Raw genomic sequence first — 24,676 nt, 5'->3', positions numbered from 1 at the left:
GCTCTTACTTTTGTTCCTAATATTTATTTTTCAAGGAATATATAATAATATATATATAAACAGTAGAAACCTGATATAACAGAGATGGTGGGAGTAGAGAAAATGTCCTGTTATATCCGATCCCTGTTAAATCAGAAATGCTAGGAAAGTAAGCATTTGTGGACTAATCCAACTGTACTTATTCATGGGTAGTTTCCCTTGCCACAAGTACCCACGAACAGAGGTTTTGGCACCAACTTTCTCCTTGCCTCCTTAAACCACATCAGAAGAGCTTGGTCCACAGCATCTGCATCGGGTAGTCTCATCTTCTTTCGTCGATCCAGAGCAAACTTTCCATTGGAATATGCTGCCACTATTTTCTCTCTATCTTTGATAATGGTGTGAAGCGACCCTTGTTGAAAGTCAAACTGGCGACAAATCTCTGCCAGTGGAGCTTGCTTTTTGTCGACAGCCTGGATTATTTCGTATTTTTTGTCAATTGAAAGTATTGAATGGAATTTTCTCTTGTGCTTGACATCGTTAGTGACACATTACGCGTGCGTGTGGCTAGGTTTCGGGCTAGATCAAGATCTGTAGCACACCGCAGCCCTCTCTCGTTTTTTGTTTACAGTGGCATGGCTTGCGTGGGCTTGCTCCACCACTACGTTTCTCTCTCTCTCTCTCTCTCTCTCTCTCTCTCTCTCTCTCTCTCTCTCTCTCCACATTGTTAACGAGCCTTTGTCCCTGCTGTAACCGGTTGGGCTCCGATGAGACCCTGTTATTGCCGATAACTTTTAATAGGGACAAAGAGTAGGAAAAAACGGGGATTTAAAAAATCCCTGTTATTACCGGATCCCTGTTATTACCGGGCCTGTTATATATGGTTCCCACTGTATGTCATTTGAAATAATTATGCTACACTGTGAATTTTACTTTTTTGGAAGGATTGGAAACGTATCTGGTAAAACTGCTATTTATGTTGCTGTCACTTTCAGACCACACGTCTGCTTGCTCATTACTCATTTGATAGTAATAATGATAATAGCAGATTATATTATATTTGTACACTGTAGGCCTGGTTATCCTTGTTAAGAAGAAGAGTTATGAACTTAATACGTGTATCTCATTGCATTAACTACCCAGCAGAATGTTTAACTTCTCAAAATAGTCTCAGCTTCGTGGGAAGCTTTATTTGCAAGCTCAAATTTACATACAACCCACATGTAGACAAGATTTTTCACAGTGTTAATGCTATCCAAGTACGCATTCTCACATACTACATAAGTAAAGTGAGAAAAATTGTGTGAAGTGTGTGAAGATGAACGATCCATACTTGAAAGCTTGGATTTACTAAACAAACCAAAAAATTTAGTACTCGTTCAAGTGGTAGACATGGACTAATAAGGATGATACACAGGTGAACGGACATTGGGCATAGCTACACGACTCACTGAGCTACACTCACGAACGCCATGACAGACGAGACAATAAATGATCAGAGGTGAAACAAGAGAAATGTCACCACATTCTCCCATCTTTAGAAAATGATGCACCTTGTAACAATCAACAGAAATTAGTTTAATAAAAACAAAACCCAATGACCTATTTGTTTGTATGAACTCGGTTGATGGATGTATTTTACTAAAACGATCCATTCAACTTAATGAAATGAGGTAATAAGTAAGCAAGTCTCCAGGGGCTTGGAGATTCTGGATTCTGGATGATCGCCTCAACAAATATGGGGGCATCACAGTTGTCTCAGTTACCCGTAACCTCACCCGATGAAGGATGATAAGCGTGAGAAATAAGAAGTCAACCTAGCTGTTGTCTCATAGCTGTCCTCGTCATTTTATGCAAGAAAAATTCTGAAATTATGCAAACTGGGCCCAAAAATATGAAATTATGCGATTCTGTAAATTTTAACTTTTAGCAAAGGATGATGAAAGGAAAATAATCGAAAATTGTGCGAAAAATGATCAAATTTTGCTAAACTAAATTATGCGGGGTGCATAAAACCACAGGGACAGTCATAGGTACACTCGGTCTGGGTACATGTATCATTATCATGGTGTATCCCACACGGCGCACCGGCAGTGGAATTTTAGTAGCAGGGGGTTCCCCACCGAGCGCCTTATCACGTCGGGGTCACGGGGGTCAGCTCCCTGTCGCCGCTCTGTCTGAGTTGACTTCTTTTTTGGTACTTTTCAACGTACAGTTTTAGGTGTATCCTTGTATTTATGGTAATTATCATTTAATGCACCCAAAGCAAGCATTTCTGCTCTTGAGACCCAAAAAACAACGGACATTGTAACTTGTCTGGTTATTTCGTTTGAGGCGCTGAATTCGGCAATGACTAAATTGTAAAATTTTTGTACAAGTAAGTGTGAATGAAAAAAAAATCAATATAAAATAAAAAGCACAACAAAAACTGTCGAACTTTTGGAACATGGACAACATAACTATCATAACATTGGTGCAGATACTCAGAAAAGATGGTATCTGCGTGTATAATAATAGGAAGCTGTCATTTTGCTACTTTATCCATTTGGCACACGATTGGCTATGAAGTAATTCTTCCAAATACAACTTTATGTTTCTAATATGATCGGGAATATTCACATATTTTCTCTAAAGTTTATCAAAATTACCCTGTTGTCTCTCTTTGGAAAAGGGCAAACCGATTTTAGTGCTAGAATGCATCTTCAACAATGTATTATCTCTACCCATGTATTAACACACTTTTGTGTTTAAAAAAAATCTCATAATATATATCTTTCTTAGTTGTATGCAGGCTGCCACAGACACAGCTTGATTCATGTACAAACGCAGAGTAACGTTCTCTTGTTTAATGGTAGAACAAGAGCTGACGCTGAGTGTCATTAGTTAAAAAATGCAGATGTGCATCTTTCTACTTTCTTTTCTTATAACTTGACTATTACTACTCGCGCAGATTTAAGATTTCTCAGCGTAAAAGACATGATATTCGTAGTCAGTTTAACACAGATTTTGGAGAGATCTGTCGTGCCTTTTTAAAATAAACAATAATTTATTCATTATAAGTATGTAACTAAAATAGGACAAATTGGGTACTCTACAAACACTTGCCAGAACAAAAACTAAGGCACAGATATTAACCATTCTAACGTAGAATAAAAATCAAGACTTTGAGCTTTTAGAACATGTGCTTAATGGTTTGAAGTGTGGAATGGGGAAGAAGTTATATCGTTTCAAATGTAGACAAAAATGCGAAGTTCTTGACCGACAGCGGCAAAGCCGCTTCAGTCAGGGCTCATTAACCCCGTGACCCCGAGCTGGGGAGTTCCGGCGGGCTGCTGAGTCACTCTAACTAATGGTAACAGAATTGGGCGAAAAGTGACGCCGTGCCCAGAGTAGCTCTCTCCATCAGCGAAGGTTGATTGTTGGGGAACCTCTATATATAGAAAGTATAAAGGTATGAACAATTTTTTATATTTTGTATGACTCAACAGAGATTACATTGTTCATTATGCATGTAAATATTATACATTTACATTGTATACTGTCGTTATTTTTAAAAACACAGTATGCAGTTTTACAATTTTACATGCAAGGCACCTCCAGTCTGTGGGAGAGCCCCTGGAAAAAACAGACGGGTAACAAACTACAAACTCCGCAATATTAAACCCAAATAAAACTGGGACCGCGAAATCCTTCGGGCGTCTCCAGAAGAGATGAAGTCATTTTTACTTGATTGCGCATCAGACACACAGCCCTAACACACAAATACCTTCTTCAGGGAGATGAGAAGCCGTTTTGTGTCGGATGCGACACAGATTTTACCACACATTTTAACCGAATGTCTAGACTTTGGAGAGACCCAAAGGAAATACTTTAAATGCACAAAATTACAATGTATTTTTTCCGTCGTTGTTCCCAACAGAATTTTAGATTTTATAAAGGCCAATAATATATGTGCCTTTATGGAAAGTTATGAAATAGATTGTTCGAAATTTTAAAGTGTTATTTAGAAAGTTAATTTAAATTTAAATCTAAAGCCTATTTACACTAGATTTTTAGCGTTTAAAAATTTTAAAATAGAAATATTGACCAGTATCAAGCCAAGAAATGAACCGTTGAGAAAAAACCAACTTGTTTCGCGCGCTCATATTACCTTATGCAGTTGCGAGCGCCGTAAAATCCCATACTAAACTAAACTTACATGCAAGGCAAAAAAAAAGAATGTTGTCACCAAGAAACCAACCCTTTGCAAACATCCCACGTCAATATGTTTTAAAATACGATTTTGATAGTAACTTCTTTATTATCTTTATCAAGCAAATGTGAAGCGTGCTGACAAAATGAGTTACTTCTCGGATTCAAGCCTTAATGAAATAGATACATCATGTTTACAATAGGTGAAGTTTTTACAATTTATAACTAACTATGAAATTTTAAAAAGACAAAAGACAAGTTACAGAATATGGCATCAATAAAAAGCTCACAAATTTTACCCTAATGTCCATTTTTGGCCAATATCTCCATTTGTGGATTGCGAGAAGTAACTCATTTTGTCAGCACACCTCACAAATGTTGTTTTCTTGGAAACAACATCATTCAGTTTTTTGGCTCTCCAGTCTCCTGTAAAATTGTAAAAACTGCATGCAGACACTGTACTTTTTAAAATGATGGCAGTATAGGCCTACACATATTTTATTTGCAAGGATAAAAGGGTTTGTCCTTGACAGGTGGATGTCTTGGACAGGACAAGATGAAAAAAAGTAAAACAAATAATTCTTTCCGAACGATGCACCCATTTTCGTCCCATATCTCTTCTTAGTTTCACTACATGTACCTGTTTTTGTCCCACTTTCTTCAGTCACGATATTACAATATGAAGCCTACCCATTTTCCTTCCACATTTGCAATACAGTGGAGTCAGCTTGAATCGATTGATCTGCGAGACCACCGGATTTTCTTCGGTTTAAGCTGTGTTTTCGGTTTAGAGAAGTTGCTCAAATAATAGTGATCATTATTGACAGCGCATTGTTGAAATTGCCATGCTTGAGGCAAATTTCAGGTTTTTTTCACTTTTTCTAAGTTGTTTTTTTCTCATCTACCTTCTTTTTTCAGAAACTGCAGTTTGAGGCACAGGTTGTACGCATGACACGTGGCCCTACTTTGACTGTGTACAAATTAAAAATTATAGTACAAAATACATACATCATTTATTATTATACTGTGGTCTCCATCTGAGAACATGCTGTGTTGTTAGAATTAGAGCCGTCCTAGGAATTTGCCTTTTTCCAGGAAACCAAGGAGATTATTAAAAGTAGTTCTAATCTAAACTCCTTGCATGAAACATATTTTTTTTCTCGGCCTACACACTTCGCTATCTATCTCTGTGGGCCTAAGCCTCACTGATAATAGCCTTATAAGACAAGGGGTCCTACCTAGACGGTCAGAGAACTTTCTTTCCCAGTTGCAAAGACCATAAAAAGAGGATTCATCCCGACAAATCTGACAAAGATAGTATAAGTACGTATAGGGTCCTACATATTTCAGACTACCAATGCTATTCTGGGAAAAGAAACAATATCTCCTCTCCCCTCTGCAACATCAGATGACGAACTTTGTAGTTTATTTGTGACTTTTTTCAATGACAAAATTAATACCATACGCTCTTCTCTCGACCTAGAGCCAAATGGAAATTTGGAATTTTCAGAATTTACTGGACAAATATTAGATTCTTTTAGTCCAGTTACAAGTAGTGATATTTTAAATTGTATTAATGGGTCAACCATAAAAACATGCGACCTTGACCCAATGCCTTCTCATGTATTCAAAACCTGTATTGATATTGTCCTACCTCACATTACTCAGATAGTGAATATGTCACTTGCCACTGGCACAGTACCTAATACTTTCAAACAAGCTATTGTAAAACCTTTATTGAAAAAACCCGGGCTTGATAAAAATGAATTTAAAAACTATCGACCAGTTTCGAATTTGCAATTTGTCTCAAAAATTCTAGAGAAGATTGTTTTAAGTCAAGTTTTGTCTCACATGAGAAAAAATGGTCTTGAGGAAATTTACCAATCTGCCTATAAAACTCATCATAGTACCGAAACTGCGCTTTTAAAAGTAACGTCTGATTTATTGGATTCCATTGATAGCAAAAACATCTGTCTTTTAACTCTTTTGGATCTGTCCGCAGCTTTTGACACAATTGACCATGCTATTCTACTCACAAGACTTGAGCGCTCATTTGGCTTATCGGGTACTGTGCTTTCATGGTTTAAGTCATATTTACTAGAAAGAGTTCAGTCAGTGCAAATTAAAAATAGCTTTTCAAAGCAGGTCAGGCTCGATTATGGAGTTCCACAGGGGTCCGTTCTTGGACCAGTGCTCTTTACACTATATACACAGCCCTTAGCAAGCATTTTACAAAATCATGGATTGAATTATCATTTTTATGCCGATGATTCCCAAATGTATGTTAATGGCACCATTCAAGATCTACCAAACATGATTTCCATCACTAAACAATGTTTTTATGAAATCAAAAAGTGGATGACAGTAAACAAATTGAAACTAAACGAAGAAAAGACAGACATCATTCTTATAAAAAATCCACGATTAAATAAAGATCTGGAAAGTGTCAACTTTGATTTATATGGGCATATGACATCTAGTAAAGAAGTTGTCAGGAATCTCGGTGTATATATTGACCACCACTTATCAATGGGCTCGTTTGTAGGATCTCTGTCCAAATCCCTTTATTTTCAGCTGAGAAGGATAGGCCTAGTTCGAAAGTACTTAAGCGAAGAGACCACAAAAACACTGGTAACATCTCTTATCCTATCTAGATTAGACTATTGTAACTCACTCCTAGCAGGTCTGAACAACAAATATTTGAATCGTTTACAAGTAATTCAAAACAATGCCGCTAGACTGATAACAAGATCTAAAAAACGAGACCATGTCACTCCATTATTAAAAGAACTGCATTGGCTCCCTGTAAAAGAACGAATAATATTTAAAATCTGCGTCATGTGTTTCAAATGTGTAAATAAAACTGCTCCTTTTTATCTGCAAGAACTTATCAGTATATATAAACCAGGGAGAAACCTAAGATCATCGAACGATAACACCCTACTTGTGACACCTGTAAAATCATACAAATCATATGGAGAGAGATCTTTCTCATATCTTGGTCCATTTATGTGGAACAGATTACCCATGAAACTAAGACAAATAAGAACACTTGATAGCTTCAAAAGACATCTTAAACATTTTCTGTTCCTACAGGCCTATCCTTCATAAGCTTTTAACGTTAGCTTTCATTATATTTGTTCTTTTCCTATGTCTGGATGAAAATAGTCTCTGTGTGTGTGTGTGTGTGTGTGTGTGTGTGTGTGTGTGTGTGTGTGTGTGTGTGTGTGTGTGTGTGTGTGTGTGTGTGTGCATTAATGTATATTGCGTGAGAAGAAAGGAAGTAGTAAGAAAGGTTTTTGAAAAATGGGTATTCCAATGTAAAGCGCATTGAGCTACTTTTTTTGGAAATGCGCTCTATAAATGTTATATATTATTATTATTATTATATTTAGTTGTAGTTCAACTGGTATTCTTTCTATCGTGTTCTTCTGCTTGGCTACTGGTTACGTCATTGTAACTGATAAGGCCTGTCATGTGTATAATTATAATATAGATTAGTCCGTTACTACGTGCTACCCTCACGTCCTTTTCTCCTTCATTGTGGTAGAGATCTGGTCTTTGCCTGAACTGGAGACGAGATTCAAACCAGGAGCTGAAATTTTCTTTTGCAGAATCATCGACCCCTGTTCGTACCCAGGTATGATTGTCTAAGTCTAACTAACACTAACAGGCTAAGCTAATAATACTAATATTTTATTACACTGTATATATATATATATGAAACGGCCTTCTGTAACCTGGTACTGGTAAGGAGTTAAGTGTTGTTTGATTTTTCCTAGAGGTACATGATTTACTTAGACAATAATTTTTTTAAAATACATGTTGTACATGGACAATGTACACACACACACACACACACACACACACACACACACACACACACACACACACACACACACACACACACACACACACACACACATGTCATTGGAGTTATAAAAATATAATTACATGTACATTAATTATAAGTGCCGCGTGATAGATAAGATGTTCCTGAACATTTCACTATTTTGTGTAGGTTGGATCTAAATCTATCATAATTCGTATTAGTTTAGAGACTGGCTATTTGATTTTATACAAGATGCAAGTGTATGTTTACACCAAGTTGTATGGTTTGTATGAAGGCACAATTATATATATATATATATTATAATATTATATATATATATATATATGTGTGTGTGTGTGCGTGTGCGTGTGTGTGTGTGTGTGTGTGTGTGTGTGTGTGTGTGTGTGTGTGTGTGTGTGTGTGTAGACGCATAAAGCCTAATAAAATAATATTTCACACGTAGTGCTGAAATTAAATCATCACAGAAGAATAGGCTAAATGCAAGTGGTTCTTGTTACGTCTACTGAAAGTGTGAAAGTAAAACCAAAAGTACAGTTAAGACGTTGTAATTATATATTTGGACCTGCACCTTACCGTAACTAAACTGAATTCGTAACCACGTTATTTAATCTAACCGTCTCCCATCCAATAGCAATGATTGATTTCACCCCAGCATAAATTGCTTGTAGCCGATAGATCTACCTCTTGACTAAGGCTTACATACCAGTCCACCCCCTCCCCTTTGCAAGGCTTAGTGAATTACACACACTCTCTCTCTCTCTCTCTCTCTCTCTCTCTCTCTCTCTCTCTCTCTCTCTCTCTCTCTCTCTCTCTCTCTCTCCCTCTCTCTCTCTCTCTCTCTCTCTCTCTCTCTCTCTCTCTCTCTCCCTCTTTTTTATTTAATTTTTCCCATTCTCCTTCGTCCCTTCCCAAGGCCCGCCCCTCCTCTTTCATCCCTGCTCCATCCCCTCTTCCTTGTGTGCATTCCCCCACCCCGCCTACCCCCACAACGTGGCCCAGCCCGATAAGATTCTATAAAAAGAACCGCCACAGTTCGAGATTTAGCCCACACTCGGCGGCCATATTTGACCCCCACCGCGGCGTACTGCTCGTGGCGCCGCGAAGAGAGAGAGAGGAGGCTCCATTAGTTCTAAACTCCTTGGTTGTAGGCCAATGTTGTAGGCTAATACATACGCCAACCAGCAAAATTTGCCACGTCATACAATGTACCAAAAACTATAGCCTAGTAAAAGGACTAACGTAGGCTAGCGTCTCTGTTCCCTTGTCCGCGGGCCGAATCAGTTCGCGAAGTCGTCTTCGTCTGCGCGTTAGGCCTACTGGCGAGGCACGCCAGCCAGCGAACCCAGTATTCGCCTATTACTATTATTACTAACTATTAGTCATTAGAATCTACATATAAAATTATGCATCCACGATCAGCTCATCAACGTGCTTTTTACCGTTCCTAAATAAAATAAACAAACGCCGCATTTGTTTAAAAAAATACGATTAGATCTATTATAATTTATATTCTACACCTAGAGAGCGTGCTCATTAAAACAAAGATAAACATATAATAAATGAATAAATAAGCACTTTGAGGAACGAGGTCGATCTAGAATCTAGATTCAGTGGTTTTCAAACTTTTTTCGCCCACCGCCCCCTTTTTCACCCAGCCGAGTCCCAGCGGCACCCTACTCCGCCCCGCCCACCAATCTGACATATCAACATGCATAGGCCTACAATCACAAATATAGAGAGAGCTCAAACAGCAGGGTACAAAACAACGTGCCTAAATTCTAATGATTTGGTTCTGAATAGAAACATTACTTGGGTCACTTTATAGAATCTAAGTTATGCGTGTACCGGTACGAGAGATAATAAATGACATTTTGTCTTCAATATTATGCAAGTGCATTGAGAACACAATGCTGTAATTTTATGCGTATAGATCTAGTTGTCGTCGGTATTTAATGACCAGGGTCATAAAAGTAATACATGTCATGTATTATCACATATTACATTTTATGAAGAAACAAAACGCAAGAAAATCAGTGATCATTGGTGTGAAAACAGATTGGCATTATCTTTATGAAACGTTTTTTCCACCAACGTGCTGCAATAAAGTGGCCTGTGGCTTGTATATCAAATATCTCCATTGCAGAACATAAAAATATATATTGTTATTCAAATATGAGAAACCACAAGAAAGAAAAAGTACATGTATGCATGGATCTTTGTCTGTTATCACAATCATCGTCATCATCATCATCATTACCATTAACATCAGCTTCATCAGCAGTGGCACCACATCCACATAATACACATACAAAAGTCAGTGACACTGCTCTAATGGGGTGGATGGACCTGGTGAGACGAAACCAACTTATCAACGTCAGGTTTCAGATTGGGTAGTAGCAGACGCAAATCACCACGCTCTATGATCGTCAGCAACCTTGTCACTGTACTGAATACCATTTCTACAAGAAATGATGTGGGAAAAGCGATGAACAGCAACTTTTCCCACAAGGAGGGATAATTTGTCTTGCTCAACCGTTTTCACCCAGAATGACTGGTACGACTTCTTGAACAATTTTTTAAATTTCAAAGTCACTTTTCATTGTCAGAAGCTCTTCTTCAATTGCTACTGGCAAGTTACCATTTGTTTCAGTGTTGAATGGGGGGGGGGGGGGGGGGGGGGGGTCCAGTACCCCAGTCTACAATTTCCAGTTTTTAAAAAAAGTAACCCTTGTCTTCATATTAGCATGGAAACCTCTGAGGTGGTAGGTATAATATTTCTAGTTCCTCGTCAGACACGCGCCCTTCTTTCAGTGTCTCCGCCAAGCTTGGAAATTGAGCAAATTCTCTTCTGCCAATCGTTCGGCGGAAAAATGTCCAAATCTGACAAGAATGACGAAAGCATGGATTTCGCCTTGTGATCAGGTTGGTGCCATCCCCCTGCAGCTGCAAGCTGAACTGGTTGAACTTTGTGAAAATACCTGTGAGGAACGCAGTGTTGTTCTTGTGTTCTTTCAGTTTATTACAGAGATCACTGTCTGTTTCTTGAAGAAAACTCAGCTCTGAGTCAAACAGGCAGAACAATCGTGTTAAACAGTTTCCTTTTGAGAGCCACCGGACTTCAATGTGCAAATGTAAGCATAGAAAGTCCTCATCATTGTCATGTATAATTGTTGGAATAATCTCGAATTCAAAGCTTTGGCTTTGATCTTGTTCAAACACTAGATTACAATGGTCTGTGTGTAACGCAGGCTGTCACTCAGGTTTTTTTGCCACCAAATTCTGTCTGTGAATGACACAGTGAACAGTAAGTACTTCAGTGACTGATTTCTTCAAGAAGCTCGTACATCCAAGGTAACGACCTGTCATTGACGGTGCTCCATCTGTTGCACAGGCAACTACATTAGTCAGAGGGATCTGTTTCTCCTCGAAAAAATCTTGGATCACTTTGAAAATGGACTTGCCTTTGGTATGTTTCCAACATTTTCGCAAATAACAATTCTTGTATTATTTCCTCACCCTCTATGAACCGATATCCAGATGAAGACTGAACTCACGTCCCTTAAACTTAAGCCTTTTGCACAATGATTCCTCATCATAATATTATTATGCTGACATCTCGTCAATATGTTTTTGAACGGTATTGTCACCTAGTGGGAGAACTTTCAACACAGGCACCGGGGCACGGTGCAGGACTGTGCTGACCACCTCTCTGATCGCTGGTAGTAATTATGAGGTCTTGACCAATAGTATGGGGTTTGACTGCCTCTGAAATTCAGTAATAAATTATAATGTTGCTCGTAAGCCTTCATCAGCTTGATCGACGTTGGCTGCAAACATCGATTTAACTGTTATTAGTTTCTGAAAATTGATCCTTAGGGTTTTTGAAGTATGCCAGATCTTTGTCAGATTTGTCGGGATGAATCCTCTTTTTATGGTCTTTGCAACTGGGAAAGAAAGTTCTCTTAGTTTTAAGTAGTAATACTAGTAGTATTGTAAACTATGCCTAAGCTTTCTTGAAATGTTACACGTAAAAGTTTTTTTTTTTGTGTGTGGCTTCTTTCCCACCTTTTTTTTTTGCTTTTCACGAAAATTTCACACTGCCCCCTTGACGCTCACTAGCGCCCCCCAATCGCCCAATTTCGCCACAGCGCCCCCCCCCCCCCAAACTGTCGCCACCGCCCCCCTGGGGGTGGGGGCGGTAGCGCCCACTTTGAAAACCACTGATGTAGATGGTTCAGTTTTCAGCTTTCTCTTTGTTTTGCATGCCTCGCTTCCTTCCTCATTTCGGACCTTCAGCTCATGGTAAAATCCTTACCGTCAGAGAGATTCGGACAACTTTATCTATCTAGCATAGATCTGCGTTTGACGCGATTTTAGGCATTTTTTGGTCTCTTCGCGATTTTTGCATTTTTCAAAAAAACAAACAAAAAAAAAACCACTGCTAGGGAATAAACATATAAAAAGAGAAAAGAAAAGAAAAAAAGAAAAGGAAAATAAACAGAAAGAAAGGTTATTTTCACTTCAGCTTCACTTTGTCTCTTTCTCACTTGTTGACACCACATTGATTTGTTATTTTATACTTGAAGAATATAGATCTAAGTACATTACATACTATTTCTATTGCTGTTTCTCTTTTAGTTTTCCTTCTTTTTTGTGTTTTAATTTGTTGGTGTGTTAATTTTTAAAAATTGTTATTGTTCTGATGTGTTGTTTTACTATTTTTTGTTTTTATATAGCGTAATGTCATTTAATTTGATGTTGTTCCTACCTTTGTGCATTATAATATATATAAATGTGTTATGTTAGAGCGTGTTTGCACCGAAACCGCGCACTGACATTGTGTGTGATTTCACAATTTACATGTAATACCGTGTAGGCCTACTTTTTCTTGAATTACACACGTTTAGGGTTAAAACAGCCAATTTTCGGATAGGTGGACACTCACTTATTTGTTAATTTCAGTGGTTGTTTATGTGCTGTTCTAATATTGATTTGATTCTGTTGTGAAATCTTTATTTTTCACGTTTTTACACTCTGTGGGGCTACAAATTATATTTTGGATTCAGCACAAAAAATTGTTGTGCCTTAGATTAGATTAAGTTACCTATATCAACAAATTGCTACTTACGTCGTCACAGAGAGATGAAAGCTTGAAAATTAATGGCGACTTTTGCCATTTTGTAGCAACTTTTGGACGAAAAAAATGGCAACAAACGCAGATGCTAGATTTATTTCACAACAGCCACTGTCGTTTAGTGCCAATTGGGCCGCTGTAGGATCAGACAACATTTTCTGCTTCAGTAATTGCTGTATTTGAATTTGTCTGCTCCCAACACCATTCCAAAACCAGGCTTGGAAACTATTCTCAAATGTTCCCAATAAAGCAATTAATTTTTCTGTGGGTTAACCACCATTTGAACAATTACTGAACTGTTTTTGTTTAATCAGCTGGTGGTGTCTTTGACCTAATGATGTCTGGTCTTGAACTAAATCCAAACAAGCATAGCACAAAATTTTTGCAAGTCTTCGGACAATGAATCCACTTATCGTCCCTGTAAGTTTCTAAACGCGTAAGTCCGTTGAGGCAAATTTTACAGGAGAGATAAAAAACGTAATAAATAGTAAAAACAGAATGCAAATGTACTGCTCTTTCTACATCTTGTAAAGAATACTTCTATGTATACAACTGTCAATGTGAAAATTCTTTTGTTTTTGAAAATTAATCATAAAACAGACTTACGTGTTTAGAGACTCCAAATTTGAAACATTTAAACGCGTAAATCGAACCCGTTGACTTGCGTAATAAATTGGAGCAGAAAGTTTGTAAGCTCTACTCGCGTAAGTCTGCGGCAGGTGGCCGTGGTTAGCCATACGCGTTTAGAGCTTTCATTATTTTAACATGTGGCTTGTGAATCATTGACTTACTTGTTTACAGTACGAATCTTTCAGTTTATTTATTAGAAAAACTATGCAAAGGACTTTGAAGAAATAAGGCAGATTGGTTTCATAGATTCTAGGTGCAATTAACTTTGCAAGTAATATTGATTGCTCGAATTAATTGGTATATTAACTACACTTCTGGTTGATATCATTCTTATTTCCCAGTCTTTTCACGCTTACAACACCAATCGACTGTCGGTCTATTATAAGTAAGAGGATTATGACGAAAGACAACAGAAGAAAACCTTTAGAATGACAAAGTGTAGCTTGTGTGCGAAGTAGCAAAGGAGCAGCCTTCCAATCACCCAACAAATTACGAAAAGGAGCCAGTTCATTCTTTCAAGAACATTTTCAACTGTATTAAAGTAATGCTGTAACTGTAACACATGATATGATATAACAGAACATTTTACTTAATCAAAAACACATCAATTCAATATCACCGAGTAGAAATTTAAAATGATTCCATATTATATCATTCAACCTCCCCCGAAAGAAAAAATCTCTAAGAAGACTTATTCAAGTTCATGATCCAGAACTATATAAAATAAAGAACTGTCTGAAAAAACAATTATCTAACCAGTATTCGTAGCGGTGAGAAGGAAAAGGTGGTGCTGGATTGGACGAGAAAGAGCCTCCATCTTCTTTTCTTTACATTTTGTTTCATAGAGACGAAATAGATCGGTCCTGCAATGGAAAACTTCCTCTAAATATAGCCTGGAGCTTTTCTTTCGGCAATAGTGAGACTCCGTTTTAGGCAGACTTTCAAGGAAGGGTCGCAGATGTAATCGCGCATCAGAGTCAGATGCTAGTCTCCGACAAGACTCATTCCCTATTGATAAGCCATCACCTGGTCCTCTGCGATGGTGTCTCACATACCGTACCATTCCTTGAGTCCTATTGTAGACCAAAACGTCTGACAGCAGACCCTGAATCTGCCTCTACTGGTTTTCAGAAAATACTGCAGGGACGTAGTCCTACAGGATGCTGCAGACGCTGCTTTTTTCTGTTTGGCTGGCACCTTGCATACATGTCTAGGCAAAAATACACCATTCTCTGGCCAGGGCGGCGACAATAAGAAATAAAATATTTCCTACCTCTCTTCTTCTGTGATATTCGAACACTGATTACACTTGACCTTGCAAGAGCATCTTTCCTGGAAGTTCTTCTATCCTTTTCAACGTTCTCAAACCCTGTATCGACTTCCTTCATAAGATTGCCCTGCTTCACGTTTCTTGAGTTCACAAATCTCTCCCAGTTTTCTCTTCCAAGCTTTCTCTTCTTTCCATTGATTATTCTCACATTATCGCTGTCGTTTCCATCCCCACATGATCGATCAACAAGAGCCTCACCTCTATCAACACATATATTGGAATCAACATGTTCGCCTCTCTGGTCAGTGACAGTCTAATCCAAATCTTCATCATAAATGTTGAAATCAATAATTTCACCTATAGGATCAGTGCCATTTAACAACTCAAAAGCTTCAATCCTACCATCATACATATTGGAATTTAAAAAACTTCATCTTCACCGTCATATGCATTCGCATTATGATTAAAAACATTTTTTCTGCTGCAATCAGCATTCACAAAAAGAGACCCATATCTACCATCACACACCTTCACATCATGAGCCTTATCTCTAGCATCACATATTTTCACACCAAAAACCATTTCTCCACCATCATTTACATTCACATTCTGTTTCTCCATTACCGTGTATAGACATACTCAAATCAAGAACATTCTGAAAATGACTAGATCTATCGTCTCGCTGGTCAGCAGCAGTTTCAGTGACTACTTTCTTCCCCATAGCCTCATTGTGATCAAAATACACTAAATCACTGCTATTCACTGACATGTCTACAAATGAGTCAATGATATATCCCAAAAATTGTCTAGTGGTTCATACAGAGAAGACTCGTGGGCATGTCCCTCTGAGGAGTGAGGACGGGCGTTTCCCTTAGAGAGGTGCTGGGTATGTCCCCTGGACTGTGGTCATGGAGGCTTCACTGGAGGGTTTGCTGCTACCTATTTAGACAGCGGTAACAGTTTGTGAAAAGCGGTTCTTGACTGAAATGTAAATAATAATATAAGTTATTAAATGTATAATAAAGTATGCTTCTTCTAAAGTAAAAGTAAATTTGAATGTTTCAAAAAAAAAATAAATCCTCATTTTCAATGGCGTTTGACTTTGCGAAACATTTATCTTATAGCAGGTTGAAATATAATAATGATCAATCCACATTGTCGAGATACAGCTATGACTAATTAAAACCCAACAATTAATCAACATTGATGAGATCTAAACCTGTGACTAACAATACATAATAATTAATCTATATTATCGAGATCTAAACGGTGTCAATGGGCTTAATCTTTCACATGAAAACTAAACGCGTAAGTCTTGACAATCTCCTTGCAAGTCACCATGAAGCTTACATAATTATGGGCGACTTTGTAAGCTCTAAACGCTGATGTCACAATGTATCACACAAAATTCCGGACTAACGCGTTTAGAGACTTACAGGGACGTTATGTAAGATACAATCTTTTCTAATTGTATCACATGGTCCATTTCGCATGATCTTACAATGATATTAGATATCTGCTTGCTTCATTTCATTTGGCAATGGTATAGAATCTGGAAGGGTCAAGGATGGGCTGATACTGTTCGTTGTCGAGAGGTTGATGAGGAAAATGTCTAGGTCATCAGAACAATTGCTGCCGTCATTTGTTAGTAGAATTTTGTCAACCATGATTGGCCTTAAAGTTAAAGTAAATCGAATTGTTGAGGATCAGGATTTGACATCTGGCCATTTTTCCCTCGGACGACGGAAAACAGATTTTCTACACAATCTTGATTGGCGATCGAGGCGACTGGTCAAGATCATATATTTGACACTGACAACTGTTTCAACATTTACTTATGCCAGGAGAGCATTAATATTGCCTATCCAACCTCTGATGCTTGGAAAATGAACATGTGCTAACCTTTTTGAGGCTCCATACTGTAGTGTTTTCAACTACACTAAGGTGTCATTTAGGAATTTGATATATGTGAAGATGTTGGGGAGATGGCATGTCTGAATGTGGCAGTGTATGAGTTTGCACCTCAAAAGGTAAATACACCAACAAGAGTATTGAAAATTGAAATAAAATTCGATGTTTCTATACAACTGTCACTTGCCAATATCTGTGTAACACAGAGCACAGCAGTTTTGTGCACAGCCTAGTTTATATACAATGCCAGACGCATGTCACCCTTCTTCATTGAGTCTCCCACGCGAGGAATCCATGCCGGTGTAACACGCTCAGAACACTACCGTGCAATAAAGACTACCGTAGTGGTTTTGGCGTAAGCTTTCAATTTCATGCCATAACCACTACCGTAGTGATTTTTGCACATGGTGTAAACACTACCCTAGTGACTTTTGCGTACGCTAAGAACACTCTCAACACTACTGCAGTTGTTTTAGTGGTTTAGACATTATACTCAAAACACTATCCCAGTATTTTTAAGACCAGTAGATCTACCTTGGGCTATTATAACTAAGAGATGGCAAACTGCAATGAGGGTTTAGATTCAAATTTTTGTTTTATCCTTTAGTTTAGCCACTATTGTGTCATTTTCCCAAGTATTATGCCTCAAAAAGAATAAATTTCTTCTAAAATGCTTTTGAAAGGTAGTGATTTACTACTTCTGAGAACAAATTTTGAAATAAAATTGCATTTTCCTCGAAATCATATTTTTCTGTACATTTTTTGCTAGAGTCAGAAGTTTAAGAATGGATTTAAATTTAAATGAAACTTGGCAGGGGTGTGGTCCAGATAAAGCTAAGCAAGATATCCCATGCTTTTTTAATATATCTTATTTCTACCTAAAGTTATTGATGTTTGTAAGTTTAAAAAAAATAGATCTAGATTTAGATCTAGATCTAAGGCTTTTAAAATTTTTCAATGACTAATTTTTAAAAATATTTTTTTCTCCAAAAATATAAATCTAATCTAGATCTATAAGATACATGTAACTGAAAAAGCTTGTGATGTCTTGACTTTTTTAGATTAAAAAATAATACCAAAAATGGTTCATTTTCCTTTATGGCCACCGTTACCATGGCAACTGCAAGATTCATCCACAAAATAGATGATTGCAAATTACTCACAATACGATCCTTAATAATATGAGTGGTTTTTGAAGTCTCTAGGCCTATAGTAGTGAATTCGGCGTGAGAAGCCGAAAATAGTGGAGTTTGTGTGATTGTATAATATATATTGCCTGAGGCTAAGAATATACGTAGCCTACGTCTGGTGGTTGATCTAGATCTAGTGTTTTTTGAGGGACAGTATAGTTTATTTAGCGTGATCATTGATCGGGATAGATCTAGTTTTTTGGGTTGTTTTTTTTAGCATAGATCTACTTGAACAGTAATTTTTGCTTGAAAGAGAGTGAACTTATTGATATAGATCTATTCGGTACTCTTTTTCTCGTTTCCAGTGACAGATTGATATTTGTTAGTATCTGTTTCATTTTGTGGAAGGTTGCTTTTGCTTGGCAAATGCGGCTTTTAATTTCGGTATGACATCTACCATCTGACGATATAATGGTCCCCAAATATTTAAAATGTTGTACTTGCTTGAGGGTGGTATCATTGATTTTGATATTGCATGTTGGGGTTGGAGTTTTTCTGCTTATCACCATTGTTTCGGTTTTCTTGATGTTTAGACTTAAGCCCATGTTGACACTCTCTTGTAAGATGACATTTAATAGATTCTGCAGGTGTTCTTCATCTTCTGCTATTTGGACTGGGTCGTCTGCATATCTTAGATTGTTTATATTATTTCCCCCTATCGAGATACCAGGCATTTCTTCTATGTGTCTCATGATATTTTCACTATACAGGGAAAATAACTTTGGAGAAAGTACACATCCTTGTCTGACTCCTCTTTTAATCTGCATGTATTCGCTGATGTCGTTTTCTATTCTCATTGCAGCAGTTTGATCCCAGTACATGTTCTTGATACTCCTTCAGTCCTTCCTGCCGATATTAAGGACTTCCAGCATGTCGATGATCTTGTCGTGCCTAACTTTGTCGAATGCCTTGGTGTATTCTATAAAACATAAATGAAGATCTTTCTGAACTTCTAGGGCACGTTCTATAGTTGTTCTGATGATATATATGGTATTTACAGTGCCTTTGCCTTCAATAAATCCACACTGTTCTTGGGCTATTTCTGAGAGAATTTTATTTCGTATTCTCATCATAATTATTCTGAGTAGTATTTTTGTTATGTGGCTCATGAGGCTGACGGTACGATGAGTTTCACATTCGTTTGCATAAGGTTTCTTTGGTAAAGCTATGAAGATAGATTTTGACAAGTCTGATGGAATATGTCCAGTGCCATACATGTTGTTAAGAAGTTTTGTCAGTGTGGTGATTCCAAAGTCTTCTAAAGCTTTAATCATCTCTGTGGTAATGTTGTCCGGTCCTGCAGCTTTTCCATTCTTCATCTTTCGTAGTGCCTTGATAACTTCTTCTTTCATGATTGGTGGTCCCTCGTTGTTATTTTCCACTCTTCTTTGTTCATTTCTTTTGTCATTGTACATGTCACCGATATATTCTGTCCAACGTTCTAGTATCTTGTCTTTGTCCATGATGATATTCCCATCCTTTGTTTTGAGGCATCCTGTTGATCCACGTGTTTTTGTATGGCACACCTCTTTAATTTTTCAGTGCAGATCTTTTGGGTTCGCATTGGAATGATTTTCCATTTCCTCACATTCTTCTTTTAACCAGGTCTCTTTTGCTAAATTACATTTGTGTCTGATTTCTTTATGAAGATTCACATATTTTTCCAGACTGTTTTTGTTTGTTCTTCGTTCCTCCACAAGATTAAGAATTTCTTCAGTCATCCATTTCTTCTTTGCTTTTGTTGTCCTTTCTGGTATGACGTCTTTTGCAGCCTCATTTATAAATGTTTTAAGCTGTTCCCATTGTTGTTCTATGTCTTGTATTTCTCCTAAGGGGCCGAATTTGTTCTGTACTGTTATTCTGAATTTATCTTGTATTTCTTTGTTTGACTGTAGTAATGCCATGTTAAGTTTCATATTCTTGTTCTTGCTTTTGTGTGTTCTTTTCAATCTGATTCTAAATTTTCCCTCTACGGGTACATGGTCACTGTAACAGTCTGCTCCTGGGCGCGTTTTGACATGTAGCATCCCGTTTTTGTATCTTTTCTTGATCATGATATAGTCGATCTGGTTGCGAGCGCTGTCTCCAGGACTCTTCCAGGTCCATAATCTTCTCGGTGGTTGTTCATACCCAGTGTTTCCTATAATCATGTCATTCGGGATGGCCCATTCTATCAGTTATTCTCCTCTTTCATTTCTGGTTCCCAGTCCATGTGGACCCACTATGTCTTCATTTCTTGCTGTTCCCACTTTTGCATTAAAATCTCTCATGACTATACTATGACAATATCTTGTGATTTACAATGTGTCTTTGCTTGGTTCATTTCATCATAAAACTTCTCTATTTCTTCTTTTGTGCTTTCTGAGGTTGGCGCATACGCTTGGATGATGGTTGTATCGAAGGGTGATCCTTTTAGTCTCACCAGCATACTTCTGTCTCAACGGTCTGATATTGTCAGATACCCTTTAAGTATCTTCGATGTTGGCATGTCCATTATGACCGCTACTCCTCTTTCATGTTTGTCCCGTCCTGAGTAAATGATTTTACAGCTGTATGACAATAATATTATGCTGTCAGCTCCTGTCCACCTTACTTCACATAAACCCATGATGTTAACATTCATTCTCTTCATTTCTTTCTTGATGTGGTCCAGTTTTCCTCTCTCTAGCATTGTTCTCACATTCCAGGTTGCTTTGTTTCTTTTTTGATTTTTCCTTTTGTGAGAAGTATCTTGATGACGATCTGGTGTCACCTGCTGTGCATGACTGACCCTACCAGACGAGGCAGCTCTTACAGAGCTCCCCTTTACGTCGTTATCTTTATTTATTGAAATTATGTTATGATACATGATGTTCTTGGGAAAGAATACAGCAGTGGTTTCCCCTTGCCTTCTGCTGGATTTTTGCACGGTTTACTCCGTTAGCCTTTGTCCAAAAGGGCTAACCCACAAGGCAGTGGGGGCAGGTGGCAGGTTTTGGCACCTCCCTCTCGCCTGACAGTCTCTTTACTGAGCACCTGAGGTATTTTATAGAGACAGGGTTGCCACCACCCTGTCCCACCTCGCTCTCCAAGACTGTCGCCAGTTGGTCCGCGACTGCTTATTGGTTATTCGAAGCTACCCTACATAATGTAGGCCGTTCTACTATCCGCCACCTGTGGACACGGTGGGTCGGGGATGGTCGCCCCAGCTTTACCCACTCTGTTCTGATAGGAAATGAATAATTTTGAGAAAAGCTGACAGTCTTCCTTCAACACCGTATCCTTCAAAGGCAACAGTGCTAAGCTTTTCTTGCTGAAAGAAGTCAAATTTTTGTCTTCATTATTGTGCATAGAACGAGCTTGTATCTTCAGGCTTTAGTGTCTCTAAGTGTGCCTCAAAAGAAAAGATGAATTCCCAGTTGCTCTGAGACACCCCTCAATACTGACGCCTCCTCATACCGTGCAACATACTGTGACACAGCAGGGCGGCAACCATACACCTTCTCAGTGCTGATGGATCTTCAGTGATTCCGACTGCTCCTCCATCACCTTTGATTACTCATTGGTTTGTTCATGTGCTTGGCCAATTGCCATTCCTGAGAAATCTCAGTTGGGTTTGTGAACAACAAATTTCCCAGCATGAAATCTCCAAAGTCAGCATATCTATCAGATGTATAGGAAGCCGCCCGTCCATAGTTCACGTTGTTGTTTGCAAATAAATATGGTATAAGCTGACATAAGGCCTGACGGTAGAGACTGAAGTTGGATGCTCTCAAGGACCTGACGAATAGCAGAACAGCTAACTCCATTGGCAGCACAATGTTCCAGTAACAGAACTGTGGGCTCTGTAGTTTGCGATGTTCACACCAGTCATCAAAACTTCGGGTCAGCCAATTCTTCTACATATAGTATGTAGATTAAACTGATTTCAAGAGCTGGTAGAGGCTGCACTCTGTTACTTGGTGGGTTTGGCGGGTCTTGGTGAGACTTGCAGCTGAAAGGAAAGAATCTGCTGAGCCAGATGAAGCTACCCCCGCCTCAGTTAGAGCTCCTGTCCATCCGCTGTATTGAAAGAGGGAACCGAGTGAACGCAGCACATTCATCTCAATGTGCAATCCTCCAAACATGATGTCGATTTGACTTTCACCATAATCTTTAGGCCACGGCCACGGGATCTGTTCGGCTGCGGCATATATCGGCTGATCTGCTGTGATCACATGCACTTGTCCGTGGTTAAGAGAAGCCTCACTGCATCCCTTATCATGTCTATGACATGTCGTACTGTAGCTGCAGAGTGGGCTTGATCTCTCAGCAGAGGCAGCATAGTGGATGTACATTGTACAAGCTTTGAATGCAGGACCCCTCTTTTTGTCTGCGTGATGGGAAGACCATGAGATATTTATATTGTCATGTACCTCTGTGATGGAGACTTTCTGGAGCCATTCATACTCCAGCCAGCTGTTGTTTCAAAATCTCCATGTCTAGTAGAGTCATGTTAGTCACTTGAGGAGGATATGGGCTCTTATAGGTGAAGTGGGCAGGTTTGATGTTCGCATAAAAGTCTGGAAGTTCTGGGACTGTCTTCAACATGACACCCCTTACTTGCAGTTTCTGCGGCTGTTCTCCTTCATTCTCAGAGGTGGGGTGCTGGAACAGCGATAAACTTATACCAACCACGGAACGATGTTGTTGATGTTGTAGCAGATGGATTGTGGTCTATGTTTTCCGGGGCCGAAGTGGTGAACAGTCCTTTTCGCAGCTCCAGGGGGCAGACGACTCTATTTCTGATGTACTAAAACACTACAGCATCTCCCCCCCCCCAGCTCAGCGGACATCTCCAGCACTCGATCATAGGGTATGCTTAATCCATTCACATGGATCATCTGTATGAGTTTCTTCGAACTGGTCTTTGCAAACACTGACAGACCAATGTAGATGGGGGATGGAGTCTCTCGTTCCTTTGAGTGTTTTTGGTTAGCGGAACCTTCTTTGAATGTTTCATAGCAGTTTAAAATCACTTAAATTGTTATATGTTAAAAAAAACATATTAAAGTGGTGATTATCGTGTAAGCATATATAAATATGAATTCTTCATGGTTGGTTACATATATTTTGACACCAAAGTCATATAATTTGCCCTACTGCCTCATGCTGTGGGACATTATCTGATTGCGCATACCGGCAATGGCGGCCAACTTGAAAAAAAAATTGAAAAAAAATATGTGGTAAACGTTCGATTATGAATACGCATGTCATAATGGATATGTATGCCAATTTTGGTGGTTGGCGGGTGCTCTGGCGTGGTTTGCTTCTTCTTTCCTATCAAACATCTATCGTCCTTATCTCCCCTTCTTCTTTTTTTATGTTTGTTACTCTCTTGTAACACCTCTAATCTCCTGGCGCTCATAAGACCGTATGCAGTTACGAACGCCGTAAAACCTCTACTAAAACTTTTTAAAAATTTGGTGCTTGTATGACGATGTGAATGATTCGGCTAATTTTTGCACTTAGCTGCCCCACTATACAGCTCACCACACACAACAAAGCAAGCACAAACACCAAAACATTAAAAGCAGAATACAAAACACTTTTACAGAAAAATACCCAAGTGCAGAGCTTATCTTCACAGATGACTCTAAATCGCACTCAGTTGTGGGGGCTGCCTCCCTGTCTTCAAACAGTACACACCAGAGGAGACACCATCCCGAAGCCTCCATTTTCTCCGCGGAGACCACTACCATTGACATGGCATTGGACTTAGTAGAAAATCCCCCAACACATCTTTCCTAAATCCTTTCTGACTCTCTGTCTTGCATGACCTCACTTACAAACTTCACACTCATACTCATACACCCAAAAATAGTTAGGTTACAACAAAAATTACACGCTTTAAATGAAACCAGGAAAAGTATCGTGTTCGCATGGCTAGCTAGCCATGTGGGCACCAGAGGAAACGAGTAGGTGGATCTTCTGGCAAAGGAATCCTTGTCCCTTCTGTTGGGATCATCGACGAACGCTCTCCCACAGACAAAAAAAAAGAGTTAAAAACTGCACCTCCAGTCTGTAGGAGACACATTGGGAGAAACAAATTAGCAACAAACTCCACAACATCATGCCCAAACTGGGTCTACGAAAACCTTCCGGAAGAGACGAAGTCATTTTTACTCGATTACGCGTCGGACACCCCCCCCTGACACACAAATACCTCCTTCAGGGAGATGAGAAACCGTTCTGTGTCGGATGCGACCCAGATTTGACCATTAGACACATCTTAACAGAATGTCCAGACTTTGGAGAGATCCGAAGGAAATATTTTAGAAGCAAAGAATTGCAAGATCTGTTTTCCATCGTTGATTCCAACAGATTTCTCGATTTTATAAAGGCCATTGGCCTTCACTGTAACCTGTGAATAACGTTGTTAGAATTTTAAATGTTACATGCATATTAAACTAAGAGTTTTTAACCACAGATTTTAAGCATTTTAAATCGTAATATTGACCAGAATCAAGCCGTGCTGTGAACTGATGTGAATGCAAACA

General features: G+C 38.7%; 1 protein-coding gene across 2 annotated transcripts in view; it reads left to right on the top strand.

Moving 5' to 3' along the window:
• The first annotated feature begins 7,676 nt into the window (after positions 1 to 7,676).
• LOC101853327 (phospholipase A and acyltransferase 3) overlaps positions 7,677 to 24,676 on the top strand; it is a 37,329-nt gene continuing 20,329 nt past the window's right edge. The window contains exon 1 of one of the 2 annotated variants that reach the window (XM_005100799.3): positions 7,677 to 7,810. The gene's annotated coding sequence lies outside the window, so the exon portion shown is untranslated. The remainder of the gene's footprint in view (positions 7,811 to 24,676) is intronic. The other variant, XM_005100798.3, reaches the window with a different exon arrangement.

The sequence above is a fragment of the Aplysia californica genome, unplaced genomic scaffold (genome assembly GCF_000002075.1).
Source record: "Aplysia californica isolate F4 #8 unplaced genomic scaffold, AplCal3.0 scaffold00261, whole genome shotgun sequence".
Lineage (NCBI taxonomy): Eukaryota > Metazoa > Mollusca > Gastropoda > Aplysiida > Aplysiidae > Aplysia > Aplysia californica.
The sequence above is the reverse complement of the archived record's forward strand: the minus strand, read 5'-3'. Positions and strand labels throughout refer to the sequence as shown.